The 13,209-nt window shown below is 42.2% G+C and overlaps 1 protein-coding gene across 10 annotated transcripts in view; it reads right to left on the reverse strand.

Annotated features, from left to right (window-relative positions):
• Positions 1–13,209, reverse strand: part of PTK2 (protein tyrosine kinase 2) — a 4,250,095-nt gene that overhangs the window by 1,930,746 nt on the left and 2,306,140 nt on the right. The gene's annotated exons all lie outside the window — the stretch shown is intronic.

Consider the following 13,209-nt stretch of genomic DNA (forward strand, 5'->3'; position numbering starts at 1 on the left):
AGGGTAAGGCTTCTGAGATCTACGGAACCACATTTTCCCTCCTCTTTTAGCCTTGGGATAAGGCCGAAGGAGTGGAAAATTGTGCCCCTGGCAGTCAGAGTCTTACCCTCCTGTTCTTGGCGGGTCAGTGTGTCCTTTACCTTGGGTCCAAACAGGAGGACCCATCAAAGGCGTCAGCAAAGGAAGACTTAAAGGCCTCATGAAATGACACAGGCGGAGCCAGCTTGTCTCCGTGAGCAATGCCTGTACCATGGCTCTACTCACCCCTTCGGCCGCATAAGAAATGAGCCTCATGGACGAGTTTGAAATGGACGACAATGTAGCCAGCTGAGAGCCAACCGTCTGGGCCAGCTCCTCAGGCAGGTTACCCAAGAGGGTATCGAAAGCTCTTTAATCAGATCCCTCTGAAATCTAGTAAAGTCGTAAGGTAGTTCAAGGACCTTAATGTAAAGGCCGCTGAACTTAGGGTGCGCTTTCGTGCCGATCCATGCTCCTAGACTCCTTATTAGGAGGATGGACGGACGTCAAGCCTCTGCTACATCTTGCTGGGTAGGAGATGCCACCACCAAAGCATCTACAGCCACACCTTTGGTTAGAAATTCTTTTCAGGGGTGCCGAGAGGAACTTATTCGGATGAGCAGGCACGGTTCCACAGAGTCTGGGTGTTCCCGCCGACAGATCAAATCCAAGAGCTCGTCGAAGGCGGAGACACCCAGGAGGCGGAGGGCTGAGCCCGAAGGCCTTAAGGAACACCGACTCATCAGCAGAAGGGGTTTGGACTGCCAGCCTCGTTGTTTAAGGGCTTCCAGGATATCTGCAAAGAGACATCATCCGAGGCGACTTAGGGACCCCTCTGCATCATCGAGATCAGTGTCTGATGTAAGAGACTCATCAGGGGAGTCAACGTGCTTCCTCTTGCACGATCTTTTCCTGGGGGTTCTTCGAAGAGGCTTCAGAAGGACCTCCAGGAGGGGGAAACCCCAGTGGGGTAACCTCAGGCCCGGGCTCCGCTGTCTAAGGACAGGGGGACTGCCAAAGACCCAGTCTCGGTATGCAGGGAAGGAGCTGGGGAGACCGTGGAGGTAGCCAAAGATGATTTGGCTAACGCACTCCTCATAGCCCTGAAGGCGGGACCACCAGAATCCTGGGAGGGTCCCACCTCCGTGGCCACGACAGCAGACGGCACTCCCGCCGCCGACGCACCAAGAGGGAGACTTGGGACCGAAAACATCAATCCCGAAGCATCCCCCCGGGGCCGACAGAAGAATTCCGTGTACTGAACTCCGACCCAAGAGCCGGAGTTGGAGTAAGGGTCGGGCCCGACCCTAAAACCTCCACCGGTTCCACCAGCACCGGCTCCAACGGTGCCGAGGCTGTTGGAGGAGGAACCATAGTAGGGAGGTGGACCATCGGCTCCGGCGAATGGGCTGGAGCAAACTAGCTTTTGGAACACCGGAGACTGGAAGAGTCTAAGGAGCACCCTGTCGATGTCCGAATCAGACATCTTGGATGACCTGGACGATATCGATCGGGTCCGAACCGATTTCTCCATCGGCTCCAAAGGACTAGGAGACCGGCTCCGAATGGATTCTACCACTATCGGCTCCGAGAGAGATTTCAAGGCAATTTTTCTCGGTGCCGATAAGGAATATCAGTGGAGCCGATGAAGGTGACCCGCCTCTCGATGCCCCAGTCCTCGGCTCCGAAACCAGAGGGGTCGAGGCTGGAGGCATCGAGGCAGACGTTCGCCCTCGGCTCCGAAGTCCGTGGAGCCGATGGAGAAGTCTGCCTAGGTTTTTTGGCAGTCGGTTCCGACTGACTGGTCGGAGCCGACGCTTTCTTCTTTTTTGAAGGAGAGGGTGACAAAGATAAAGCTTCCTCGAAGGATGGCTTGATTAACCCCTTAAGGATTAATTTGTTTTCCTCTCCTGGAGGACCCTTGATGAAAAGGCGTGACACACGCTACATGATTCTTGTAGGTGCTTGGCCTAAGCAAACGAGGAGTGGTCGTCCGTTATGGACATCTTAAAACCACACCTCGTGCATTTTAAACCGGAGGGTTTATGTTCTTTGGACATGACTAGAGAAAACACAGTTATCTAAGATAACACGAAAAACTAGCTAGAAGTTCAAAATATAAAGTTTTTTTACACAATAACAAGTGCACAAGAAAAAACACAGAAAGAGGGTCAAGACCCTCTAACTAAAACGGTACTTGACCCACTAATAAACGCTAGCCACAAATAACGCTAGAATAGCAAAGGGAAGGCCCTCTAACTAAACGGAAACCTTCCCTTAACAAAAAATAACAACTTTCTCAACAGAATCAGCAAATACACACACGTATCACAAAAATAGCTGTTAAAACAGCTTTTGGGTTGAAAACTAGGAAATTCTTGACAGGAAAAGTCTAAATAAATTAGTACTTAGCCCAGCCAAGTTGAGACCACGTCTTAGCTTGTAAGCGGCAAACGAGATCTGGGGGATTAGTGGTGGTGCATCCTGGGATAAGAAATAGCTCAGCCAATAAGAGGCCTCGCTCTATAGCATAGCGTGCCGAGTCGGAGCCGAGGGATCGGCTCCGAGCCCATCAGTACAGAATGTAGGCGAGATAGGATCACATAACATCTGATGATAATCCAGGATTAAGAAATTTTCAATGTCCAGATTAATGAGGTCTAAGACAATACATTCCATAGTTTTACATATGAGGCTACTGAGATTAATGGATCTATAGGTAGTTACCAGTGTCTGTGGTTGGGCCACATTGGTATAATAGAATTACAAAGGTTGTGTTCTATGCTTCAGGAACATACTCAGTGGAGGTCTAGATTTAGGAGGTTAATAGGCATTCAGATAGGCCACATTTGGTACTGATAACCAGACAACCTGGCCTGTTCACTGGGTTCAAGGACTAGGTCTTGTTAACGTTTGAGAGGAATGAGAGGATTTGCTCCACTGGAATTAAAGGAGGTGGCTGGGACTGTGAACTAGCTATAATTGTGTGTGGAATAAAAGCTGCACTAAACTTGTCAGCTAGGACAGCTACTTCTTTTGGGTCAGAGTGGGCAATATTATTGTGGACAAACTATGAACATTGTTAGGTATTAGTTTTTGCTTTCTGACATAGGTAAAGATGTTTAGTTACTTTTGGTTTTGGTGGCTATTTTAAGTTCATATTCACGGTAAACATTTGTAATGGTTTCCTTAAGCTTACTAGTTTGCTTAAGTTGCTCTTATATTAGATAGAATGAGACTTCTTACAAGCATTAAGTGCTTTATTTTTCTCAATGTCATAATTATTTTTATAAGACTATTCCACCATAGGGGGTTGCTTTTAAATTGTTAATTATACTTTAGGGAAACAGGCACTGCCTTATCAATACAACTATTTAAGTGAGCACAAGTCAGAGGCATAAGCTGTTGCTTTAGCAAATGAATCCATTAATGAAGGATTATAGCAGAATTTACTTAGATCAAGTAAGTTTACTTTCAAGAAGTCCCTAAACATAGAGGTACTTACACTGGAAATGCTATTTATTGTCTCGATTTAATAAGGGAAGATATATATACGGAGGTGTGTAAGATGTGGCCAGATTTTTTAGGAAGAGATCAAAGGTTTTGAGGCCTCTAGTATGACTGTTAACTATTTGTAGAAGGGAATTAGCATTTACAATGTCAAGGAAGCACTGAGAATGCCAATCATCAGCAGTACAGATAAGCCATTATACATATATATAGGTTTACATGGAATTGGTCGACAACCGAATGTCAAACAGGGTTTTCTTCGAACTTATATGTCGAAGATTTAGGTGTCGAATGGTCAGAATGTCGTGCAAAATTCGGAATTCCACATTTCCAAATGCTCTACCACCGAAACAAGCGCTACCATGGGTCAAAAAGGGGGGATGTTTGGGTTTCAGAAAGTACAGTTTTGTACCTACCATAAATGTAGATGTTTGAGTGTAAACACTGCTGCAGTCATTACACTTGGGTTATCCTGCCGTCAGGCGGTTCCCCAGTCGGCCTGAGTTCCAAAGTCTTGGTCCAGCGTCGGTTGCTGTCGCCTCCTCCCTGACGTCAGTGCGACAGGGGTATATAAGATGCAGCCGGCGCCATTTTCTTCAGTTTTTCTTGCCCCAGATGTCAGGTGCCCCCATATAGGTAGACAATTCAAATTGCTAGTTAAGTATACATAAGAAAAGCAAACAACAACTTTTAGTTACCAGCAAATACTCCCCATAGGTAGTGAAGGGTAGAAGACATAGGTACGTACCAACAAGTAAGAGGGGAAGGAGGGAAAGTAACCTGGACTGCAGCAGTGTTTACACTCGAACATCTACATTTATGGTAGGTACAAAACTGTACTATGTTCATCGTGTTACACTGCTGCAGTCATTACACTTGGGTGGAATCCCAAAGCTGAGGTAAGGGTGGCTGGTTCTATAAGGCATTAGGGGTGACTATAAGACCCTGCAGCACAGCAGTGGCGAAGCCAGCTCTGGATTTGGAGTATAAAGGCAAATGGTAATGCTTGGTGAAGGTATGCACAGAACTCCATGTTGCTGCTTCCAAAATATCCTTGGTAGGTACTCCTCTGAGGTAGGCAGTTGAAGTGGCTGTTGCCCTGGTGGAGTGAGATCTAATGCTGCTAGGTACAGGTTTCCCATGGTGTGTATAGCAGAAACGTATACAATGTCCTATCCATTTTGAAATAGTCGGTTTTGAAATGGCTTTTCCATGTGCACCTGCAGCATATGCTACCAATAATTGCTCAGATTTTCTGAAAGCTTTGGTTTTGTCCAAGTAGAAGCATAACTGCCTGTGAATGTCCAAAGATGCAGTAGTCTCTCCCCTTTATTCTGTAGTTTTGGATAAAAAGTTGGCAAGTGAATAGTTTAGTTTAGAGCCACACTTGATACCACCTTTGGCATAAATGTAGGGTTAGTTCTTAAAGACACCCTGTCTTGGTGGAAAATGAGGAAAGGTTCCACTGCCATTAGTGCCTATAATTCTGAAGCTCTTCTTGCTGATGTTATTGCCAGTAGCAGAGCAGTTTTCCAAGAGATATATTTTAATTCTGCTGTGTTAGCTGGCTCAAAAGGAGGTAAAGTTAATTTTTCCAAAACAAAGTTGAGGTCCCAAGTTGGAGTAGGTGCTCTATGGGGCGGTCTTATGTTTTTAGCCCCTCTGAGGTACTGTTTTAGCAAAGGATTAGAAAAAATTGGTGGATCCGTGTTGTAATGAGCAGAAATGGCAGAGGCGTGGATCTTGATGGATGAAAAGGAGAGGCCCTTGTCCAGCATCTCAGTTAAATATTGTAGTATCTGAGGAATGTTTGGGACAAGAGGGTCAAGGCTGTGAGCCTGGTTCCAGGCACAGAATCTCTTCCATTTATCCAAATAGGCTTTCCTGATACTAGGCCTTCTGGCCTCCAGAATGACATCCATAACAGCTTTGGAGAGAGGCATTGCTTGCTTGACTAAGGAATTTTCCATGCAGCTAGGTTTAAGGTCTTTAGCTGGCTGTGAAGTATCTGATTATTGTGCTGAGTCAGCAGATGTGGGATTTGAGGCAAAATCCAGGGTGGTTCTTCTGCTAAGTTCTTTAAGATTGGGTACCAGTGCTGGCGTGGCCAGTCAGGTGCAATCAGGATCATCTTTGGGTCATCTTGCCTGGCTTTTATGAGTACCTTTGGAAGGAGAGGTAGAGGAGGGAAAGCGTATACTTGTAGGTTTTTCCAGCTGAATGAGAGGGCATCCACTTTCCATGCTTGTGGATGGTAACTCCTTGTGCAGAATTTCTGTAGCTGGCAGTTCATTGGGGATGCAAACAGATCTATGTCCGGGCTCCACCATTTCTGTGTTATCATTCTGAATAGTTGTGGATTCAGTTCCCATTCGTGGGGATCCATGATGTTTCTGATTAAGTCATCTGCCAGCGTGTTTTTCTCTCCTGGCAGGAATTGTGCTTGCAGATGAACTTGGTAGTCTACAGCTGTGTTCCACAAGGTCATGGCTTGTCTGCAGAGGGGGTAGGAGTGTGTGCCCCCTTGCTTGTTTATGTACCACATAACTGTGGTGTTGTCTGTCTTTAGTAATAGTTGTCCTGGATGCAGCAGGTCCTTGAAAGCTATAAGGGCATTTTGTACAGCTAGCATCTCTTTTTGATTGATGTGAAGATGCCTTTCTTCTGCGGGCCACTCGCCCTGAATACATTTTCCTGCCATGTGTGCTCCCCAGGTGTAATCCGATGCATCTGTTGTCAGTATTTGCCTGGCTGTGGATTGAGTGAAAGGCTGACCCTTGTTGAGGTGACAAGCTTGAGCCCACCATCGAAACTCCTGTTGAAGGCAAGGAATTAGTGGTATAGCTGTTTCCAAACTTTGACAGTGTTGAGACCATACACTCTTTAGGTACCACTGTAGTTTCCTCATATGCAGTCTGGCATATGGAATTAGTAGTATGCAAAATGCCATGTAACCCAAGGCCTGCAGAATTTTTCTTGCAGGGAGTTGGGTCTTTGTTGCCATCAATTGAAAGTATTGAGTCAGTTCTCCTTGCTTGTCTGGAGTGAGATAAGCCATCTGGGCCATTGTGTTCAAGATGGCACCCAGGAATATTATCTCTTTTGAGGGCACTAGTTTTGATTTCTTTTCGTTTACTGTGTACCCCAGGCAACTTAATAACTTTTTTATGAATGCCAGATGCTTTAGAAGAATGTCCTTGCTCTCTGCTTGAATCAGGCAGTCGTCCAAGTAAGGATAAATTTGAATTCCTTTCTGTCTGCAAAATGCAATTACTGGTGCCAGGCACTTTGTGAAGACCCTGGGCGCAGCAGATAAGCCAAAGGGCAGTGCAGAGAATTGATAGTGCATTGAACCAGCTATGAATCTGAGGTATCTTCTGCAGTTTTGTCTGATAGGAACATGCAGGTATGCCTCCTTGAGGTCCAAGGTCATGAGCCAAGCTTTCTTGCCCATCATGGGAAGAAGCTGCTGTAGTGTCAACATTTTGAATTTCGGAACATCCAGGTAAGTGTTTAGAGAAGAAGATCCAGAATGGGCCTCCAGGCTTTGTCCTTTCTGGGAACCAGAAAGAGTCTTGAGTAAAAACCTTGTCCTTGCTCCTGTGGTGGTACCTTTTGAATAGCTCTCATGTCCATGAGTGCTGTAATTTGTTTTTGAGCCTCTGCCCATTGATTTGGTGGCAGATTTGGCATTCCTTTTAACCTTGGCAGAGTGTGAAAGTGGAACCTGTAACCTTGAGATACAATGTTGAGAACCCATTTGTCTTTGGTGATCCAATGCCAATTGTGATAGAAAAGTGCCAGTTTTCCTCCTAAGGGGGCTGCCAAGAGAGAGCTGTTTGGCAGCTGTAGTGGGAAGTCATTGAGGCTGCTTTTTATATGGTTGGGGCCTGTCTTCCCCTTCCTTCTGGCCTCATTGTCGAGGCCTGTAAGGACCTTGTGGTTGGCCTCTACCTCTTGGACGTCTGTATCTGCCCCTTTGAAGTCTGTCTGTAACTGGAAAGGACCAATTCTTTGTTGGCCAATTTCTGCTAAATCGAGGAGGCTGAACCTGTAAGAAATCATAGATTTATAGATTAGTACTAGCCTAACTGCCCTTGCGAGCCATTTTAAGCCTAGCCAATTATCCTCTGTGAGATTCAAACCTTGTACCTTGTGTTTGTAAGGCAAACACCTTAACCATTTGGCCACCATCCCAACCCCCCTTCACCGTTTGCATAGATTTTGCCTTATCCCCCATCTTCTTTAATACCTCTTCTGCTTTAACGACAAATAACACATCCCACTGCAAAGGTGCATCCAATATTTTTGCTTTAACATGATCTGGTAACGTATGTTCTTTTAACCAAGCATGCCTTCTAATGACAGAGCCTGTAACTACTGCTCTACAGGAGGCCTCTAAAGAATCAAAACCACATTGTAAAGTATGTTTTCCCACTTGTTCAGCTGCATGCAATAAATCCTGCATTTCTTTAAAATTAGGACCACCTGAATCTGGAAGCATTTTTTGTTTCAACTGAGACATCAAAAATTGCTGATATTTTAGCATGTGAAACTGGCAATTTAAGGCTCTCATTGCTAAAGTTGCAGATGTATATACTTTCTTTCCTCATCTGTCTAATGCTCTGGAATCTCTGTCAGAGGGAACTGGGTTTTTTGATGAAGCGGCCTTAATCCATTTGGGTCCCTGAGAAATAGTTTCAGGGTCAGCAACAGGGCTTTTATACAGAAATTTATGAGAATCAGGGACTCTGTAATATCTGTCAGGTTTAACTGGGGCTGGAGGTAAGGAGTCAGGATTTAAGCTGGATTCAGTACACACATCATCCATATCATCTAACACTGGCGGAATAGCAAAGGGTCTGTGTTGAGGTAATAAAAGGAAGTCTCTGAGCCTTTTCTTGGATTCTGAGTAATCCTGGCCTTCCCAATGGAAATGCTCCCTCATGGTATGTAAGGTTTCCCCAAAGGAGTAGTCCTCAGGTAGAGAGGCTGATGGAATTGATTCCTCAGCATCAGAATCCTCATAAGGGGGTAAAGAATATCCTAGGTCTGAGGATGAATCTGAAGAAATGGACACCTGGTCGGATGAGTCATAGTCTGCATCCTGTCTGGGCCTTTTATCAGGAGGGGGATGGGACCCCCTGATCAGGGTGATAAGGTCTTCGGCCATTTTGAGCATTTGTTTCTTAGGCATGGAGGCCTGTCCTGGAGAATGCTGCATTTGTTTCTTTGTTTTTAAGGGAGGCTTAGACTTAGCAGAGGGTTTAATGCTTAACTGAGTAGGTCTGAAAACACCCTCTGAAGCTGTGGATTGCTCAGCTATTTCGGTTCCCTCTGAAGGGTTAGTTTCGGTAGGCTGAGAAACTTGAGCATCCGAAGGCCCAGCCAGTTCCACGTGGGAGATGGAGGTGGCCTGTGATATTGCAGAAGCGGTCGTCAGGGGCTGCGAAGGCACCTCATTGAAAACCGGCGACCAGCCTAGAAGAGGCCTCGTCGTCAGTTTTGGGCCTCGGATGCCTGTCCTTGTCTTTGCGCTTTTTATGTATTCCGGTCGTTGGAAGTTCCGACGGCATGGTGCAATTGAATTTTCTGCCAAAATAATGTCGGGCAAAATCAAACTGATGTTTAATAGTGTGCTTGTTAAACCTAGCACAAAACCGACAACCAGTGATGTCGTGGTCTGGGCCTAGGCATGGAATACAATAGGAATGGAAATCCTTATGCAGTATTTGCTTCCCACAAGAAATACAGTTATTAACTTTTACTGACATCGGTCTGAGGCAAGAAAAAGTCTCCCCAACGGGGTACTTAGCTTTGTAGAAGACTTTGGTTCTGGATTCGGAATGAAAATCTCAGGAGTCGGCCGACCGGCACTTGCGAACTGCTTTTGCTTTAGGCACCGCACGGCAAGAAAGACTGAAGAAAATGGCGTTGGATGCCTCTTATATACCCCTGGTGCACTGACGTCAGGGAGGAGGCGACAGCAACCGACGTCGGACCAAGACTTTGGAACTCAGGCCAACTGGGGAACCACCTGACGGCAGGATAACCCAAGTGTAATGACTGCAGCAGTGTAACACGATGAACATCTGCCATTTTGCTTTCGAACATGTGTTCAACATTTGGCAGTACGACCAAATCCATGTATACCATATATAATATATATATATATATATATATATATATATATATATATATATAAAATGATCATTTTTTTTTATTCAGCAGTTACAGGAAAAATGACAATGTGCATTCCTCATACATGGTGCACATCATTTAGCCACATAAATTGTTGGCCCTTGAATTCTACTTACACTTCATAAAATATAACTAGTCATTACAGTTGAGCCAGAAATATTAAATATTCCTTGAATATTTATGAAACAAGTCCCATATCCTTACAGATATTTCCCCTCTCTTCTATATCTAGGTCTTTTAAGATTAGTTACAATTTTAACTATTTCTTCAATCTTTGGCTGATATACATTTTCCCACTTTTTGTTACAGTTTTTTTTTTTACTACCACAACACAAGTATAAGCGCAAGTGCAGACTGGTCAAGTTATGGACCCTTAGGTTAAGTGTATGAACTCAAAAACATTAACTCTTTTGTCATTGTAGTTTCTGGTGCCCATATCGGTTTCAACATCCTATCTAAGTCCCTCTTGAAATTGTCTAGTCCCCCACATTTACAAAAAATATGCATCCAGTCTGCTCCCATTCTCTTACAAGTTTCACCCACTTGTGGAAACATTCAGTGTAGTCCACTGAGGTTATAGAATTATTGATATAGACAATTCTGTAAGAAAATTCTAAATGTCCAAGATTTTGCCATCTACCGAGGGTCTAGATATACATTTTTTTCAGTGTTCTGGTATTAACTATCTTCCTAGACTTATACCCTAAAGCTGTCTTTGTTCATCAGCCCATCCATGAAAAATGTCTAATAATATTCTACAAGTCCTGCTTATTATTCTGTTTGATACAATTTCAGATTGTGATTACACTGAGAATTGTAAAATTTCTTTAAAAAAAAAAGAAAATTTTTATAATTTCTGGTCTAACAGCTGTCACCAGGTGCTATTGATATATATTTTTTATAATCTCTTACTAAACTCATATATCTGAAAGTCACCCTTAGCCCTATTCCAAATCGTCTCCTGACCATTTCCCAGAACTTTGTTTCTTTGATATTAATAACTGTTCCCAATATCTGAGTTCATTATCCAATGAATACCATTCATTTGCTACTGTCTTATTATTGCTATGCATCTTTTTTCATTTGATCAAGCTTATCGGTGCCAGGACTAAACCAGAATTGAAGATTTTGCCTTTTTTTTTTTTTTTTTTAAGAAACTCATTACTGCATATCTATATATCTTCTTTGCATCTACTTTTAACTAACTGTACACCTTGAACTCAAAACCCTATTCTGCTTTGTTCTTACTAACTCTCCTACTTGTCATTTTTATCGGTTCATCTGAATAGCTAGTTAAAACTTCCTTCTATTTTTTCCAACATTTTCAAAGCTGATGTTGTACAGTCCTTCAGTGTCACTTATTTTAAGCACCTCTGACAGCATTGGACTAATATTTCCTCTAAATTACTGGAAGTGATCTCCTGTATCAAAAGCTAAAACTTAAACTGCTTTTTGCTGAAAAGCTGTGAGATTCTTCTCAGAGTTCTTTTTTTTCTTTTCTGGTTAACATTCTCAACTTTTTCCAAATCCTCTTTAATCACATTCATGTAGTGTAATTACCACCCAGTAACTCATTTTTTTACTAAGTTTTATCCAAAATGATATGGTCTACTGTTTTTTTTTCTTTTCACAATGGGAGACTTCTAACCAAATTATTGATCAGTGAACAGACATCCTGGAAGTCCTAGTGCTCTTGAATTTTTAAGAAAAATCTGAAGCTGAACACACATCATAACCATAATGGCTGCCAAGATTGTATGCAATGGAAACTTAGCAAGCCCGCTAACAGTTTCATCTACCCTAGTCCTGGGAAATGTTCAAGAGAGAATTTGGATTAGGGCTCTGGGGAACTTTCAGATATATAAGTTTAGAAAAACTGCTTTGTCAGAAGAATTGTTGGAGCAAATGGTTGTAACTAAGGAACTTATTCTTTTGAGATGGGATATTGGCTATGAATTAGCCACAGACAGTAAGGCCACAGTAAGTTTAATGCTACTGGCTGCAAAAAAAAGTAATTACTAGAAAATGGAAATAAAAATCTAAACCAACTTTATCTGAAGTACTGAATATTGTAAAGGATACAAGACAACTGGAGGTGGGATCTTTAAAAAGATATGGAGTAAATTACACAGAAATAAATTCAATTAGTAGAAACAATACATGCAAAACAATGTTCAGTAGGAATGTGGTTTAGGGAAGGCAGAAATTTATGTAATGTTGGAGTGAATGATAACTGTTAAAAAGAAAACTTATAATGCATGAAAATAATGAAAAATGAACAAGCACAGGAATCAGTCTAGTTACAACCTCACCAACATGAGTGTTGAGGGAAAAAAAAAAAAAACAGAAAAACTAGTACTCTTAAAACTTCTTTGATGAGATCAGTCACAATAATTTACAAAAATCATGAAACCCAGGTAGTATTCCAAAGCAACAAGCCTTTATTCATCATAGACAAGTAATCCACAGTAACAAAAGAAATCAGAACTACTTTACAATGTTAAATATATCAGCTTTCATACATTTAGACGTAGGTGTGGAAAACATCTGTTTTTTAACTTTAAACCTGCATGTAAATAACTTAGTTTTTATTCACACTAATACATACGGATGGATGCTTATTAGAGATCATTACACAGATATATATTTATACGGTTCTAATTAGATAATGTTTATGGTTACATAGCTATGTGTGTTTTTTCTTGTATGTATCTAGTTATCTCTTTTTACTTATCTATCTATGTGTATGATTTTAGTTCTTGTCACAGACCTGATGAAGGCTTCATTGGGCATCAGTTAGCTGAAAGCAATTTTAGTTAAAAGTCCGTCTTTTTACATGTAAGTTATGCTTTTCTTAATACCTGATTTTGGAATGTGGGTTGCAAATATATAAGTAGTGTTTCCCTTAACTAGGATTTAGTTTGATTTAATAAGTAGTAGTGTGTGAGGGTGGGTACCCGCTGTTCTTAAATGCACTTTTACAGTCCTGTTTATATTGTTTGCTTGGAATAGGCTGGATTCAAATTAAACAATACATATATTTTCAACAGCTACTTCTAACTATATAAAAGCTGATTGTTTAACATTGTAAAGTATTTGATTTTTTTTTTTTTTTTTTTTTATTATTACTGAGGATTGCTCGTCTGTGACAAATAAAGGCTTGATGCATTGGAACTCTACCTGGGTTTCATGCTTTTGGAAATTATCATGGCTGAGCTCATTAACTAAGTTTTAAGACTACTAGTTTTTCTATTTTTTTTTTCTCAACACTCAAGTTGGTAAGGTTGGAACTAGACAGATTCCTGTGCTTGTTGATTTTTTTTTTTTTTTTTTTAAGTTTGTGATCTTTGGTTTTGTGCCCAGGGATTTGCTCTGGCATTAGAAATCCACTTTGTTGCCGCCTCTCAGCATGAAGAATACAAAGTTTTGAGACCTAATTACTGTATCAGTATGGGATGATAAAGGCAGCGCCCCAACATT

The sequence above is a fragment of the Protopterus annectens genome, chromosome 3.part1, assembly GCF_019279795.1.
Source record: "Protopterus annectens isolate FY-2018-M chromosome 3.part1, PAN1.0, whole genome shotgun sequence".
Lineage (NCBI taxonomy): Eukaryota > Metazoa > Chordata > Ceratodontiformes > Protopteridae > Protopterus > Protopterus annectens.